Here is a 2,951-nt window from a genome sequence, read left to right as displayed (position 1 = left end):
AATGATTTCTCAGCAGCATTGAAAAATGTATCACACATTCTTGAAATTACATTGTTGACACTTTCATTAGTAACATTATTTGAGGTTCTTAAATTTAATAGTTCTTGTTCGATACTTTTTAAAATAGACTTGTCAATGTTCTCACGTAAATCGTCTGCTTTGTCATTCGACCAGAGCGTTACACGTGATTGGTTATTTACAGGTGTGTTACTAACGGTAGATATAATTTGCTCAATAACAATGCTAAATGAAACAGGGCTATGTACGTCTGAAAACATTTCACAAAATTATAGGATGTCAAAGTTTCTTAACAGTTTGAACATTTCCATACTTGCTAGAACATAATCGACTGTGCTAGTATTTTTACAAGTGAGTGCTCCTACATCTCTATCGCCACCTACGCGACCATTGACAATATACACATTATTATTTATACAAAAATCTATCATCTTATAACCGAAGTTATTATTTGAAAAATCTTTTACAGTCCTGTCAAGAGGAATGTTTACATTATCAAAAAACGTTTCAATATCATTATTATCAACGCCAGAATCACATTGTTTAACATTTGTTAAAAATTCATCTGTTATAATAAAGTCATTCAATTTGCCCACTCTGGAATTAAAATCCCCCAGCAAACAAACATATTTACAATCATTGGATATAGACATGAGCTCTTGTTCTATTTCAGTAAAACAATCTGGGGATGAATACTTGCTATTTTCTGGAGGGATATATACAATACCAAAATAAATGTCCTCCTCGAGATGAAATAGCGATCTATTACATTTGAACCATAATACATATTTACAATCTGTGTTGATTATTTTGATATACTTGACAATGGAATCTCTAATTAATAAAGCAATGCCACCTGATTTTACTCTTGATAATTTACATCTGTTTTTTAAAAAAGTAGAAAATCCAGGTATTTGCAAATTATCAGTGTCGTCTGTTTTAGTTTCAGTTAAACCAATTATATCATAAGAAGAAATAAGATCATTAAATTCCGTATACTGAAGTCTTCTATTTACACCACAAACATTTAATGATAAAAACTTTATTTCATTATTTTCTGTCTGGCCTCCGGCGTTGTCCTAGTATGTGGAAGAAAATGGACCATTATAACGGAATTTTTTGTGTACCGGTGATCTAGTGTCTGTATCACTGTCACTGTTTGCACGGTTAGTACCTGTGGGGGTTCCGCGATGAGTCCACGGTGTGTTTGCGAGGTTGGCCGAATGCCCTCCTGCTGCTTGATCGAGCAAGCGCGTCACTTCCATGCGTGGAGCGGATTCCTGATCTTCGGGCACGTACAATTCGCCATCAACATACAAAGTGTCTTTTACGAGTTTAACACGCCTGTGTTCTTTTCTGGCCTGACGGATAACAGGGTACAGTTTTTTACGCCGCTCTTCAACCTCCGGGGGGTACTGTTCGTTGACCCAAACGTGAGTTCCCTTTAATTCCCAAACGAAAGGCGCTAGAACTAAACACTCATCATTTAATTCAACGGGTGTCACAATTCCATGCGTCTTGCACCGAAAAGGTAAATTTGCCTTTTATAAACCTAAAATAAAGAAATCTATTCTACTTTGTATTTGTAACCTATATTTTATTGTTCATTAAAAATTTACTTTATTCATTTAGTCGAAAGTAGAGGTAAGTAAAGACATGTCAACAGAAGAGGGCAAGATTAGACTGCTTTTTGCCACAGAGGCATACGGAATGGGAGCTGACCCCCCTGATGTACATCAAGTTATTCATATAGGACCTCCAAGTTCACTTGAAAGTATCTATTTTAGTAATGCATATATATAAATTTTAAAAAAAATTAATAATTTATTCTGCATAAATATCCAATTGAAAGGGTAAAGGACAATGTACAAAAATGGATAGACTTTCTTAAGTCTCTCTTTTTTTAAAATTCGTTGTTCATTTTTTTTATATTGTTTTCTTTGCTCTCTGCTACACTTAAATGTTAAAATAACATAAATTATAGATGTTTGACATTATCAAAAACATTAATGAGAGCACAAAACCATAGAGACTTTAGAAAGTCTGTAAAAATGTCAAGTCAGCCATACCATTAAATGTACATGTGTTGATTTTTTAGCTTATCTCCAAGAAGTAGGACGAGCTGGACGGGATGAACAGGGGTGTAGTGCAACTCTGTTTTTCAATATGAATGACATTGGGACGCCACACGTCAAAAATGAAGTAAGAGCTTTTGTTTGCTCGACTCTTGTCGCAGGAAATTTATATCTGAACATTTCGGTTACACTTTTAACAAACTCAGTCAGATGCATGAATGTTGTGATATTTGCGAAAAATCCTGCCCATGCGACAACTGTTTTGCAGAGGAAGTTAATAAGTGCGAGATTGTTTCTCCACCCGCCAAACAAATTTCAAAGAAAAAAAAATTGAATGAACTATCAAGGATCTTGTTAGCTTTCTTTGAAGATGAAAATAAACAATATGACGTGCCATTTCCAGAAATTATTACAGGCTTGTCAAAGCAGACGGCAGATAAAATTGCATCACTTGCAACCCAATTAACATCCTTAACTGACATCAGGAAGGAGTTTCCAAATATAGCTGAGGATTACACTACACAACTAGATGCTGTCATGAGACAGTAATACCCGCACTAAGGTGTTTGCCTCTAAATACACGCTCCTACATATTGGGCGGCTTTCCAAAGAAATAGTCAAAATAATTCTATAATTTACATGTATTCATCAAATTGAGTATGAAATTCTCAGACCCTGTGACCTATAATCCAGAACCTCTTATATTTATTTTATAAATGCTTAATTCATTATATACCAGTCTGAATTTTATTAATGATGTAAATTCATGCACGGATCTGTCGGGGGGGGGGGAGGGGGGTCAGGACCCCCCCCTGGAATTTACAAGGTTAAAAAATGTATATACTAAAACAAGGAAAA

At 35.0% G+C, this 2,951-nt stretch overlaps 1 long non-coding RNA gene across 1 annotated transcript; it reads left to right on the top strand.

The window, feature by feature from the left end:
• Positions 1 to 1,466: 1,466 nt before the first annotated feature.
• Positions 1,467 to 2,606, top strand: LOC134263941 (uncharacterized). The gene is made up of 3 exons (XR_009991386.1): positions 1,467 to 1,549; positions 1,651 to 1,792; positions 2,117 to 2,606. It is a non-coding gene; the product is annotated as an uncharacterized LOC134263941 (long non-coding RNA).
• Positions 2,607 to 2,951: the final 345 nt, after the last annotated feature.

The sequence above is a fragment of the Saccostrea cucullata genome, unplaced genomic scaffold (genome assembly GCF_032062105.1).
Source record: "Saccostrea cucullata isolate Sc308-1 unplaced genomic scaffold, CSIRO_AGI_Scuc_v1 ctg10839, whole genome shotgun sequence".
NCBI lineage: Eukaryota > Metazoa > Mollusca > Bivalvia > Ostreida > Ostreidae > Saccostrea > Saccostrea cuccullata.
The sequence above is the reverse complement of the archived record's forward strand: the minus strand, read 5'-3'. Positions and strand labels throughout refer to the sequence as shown.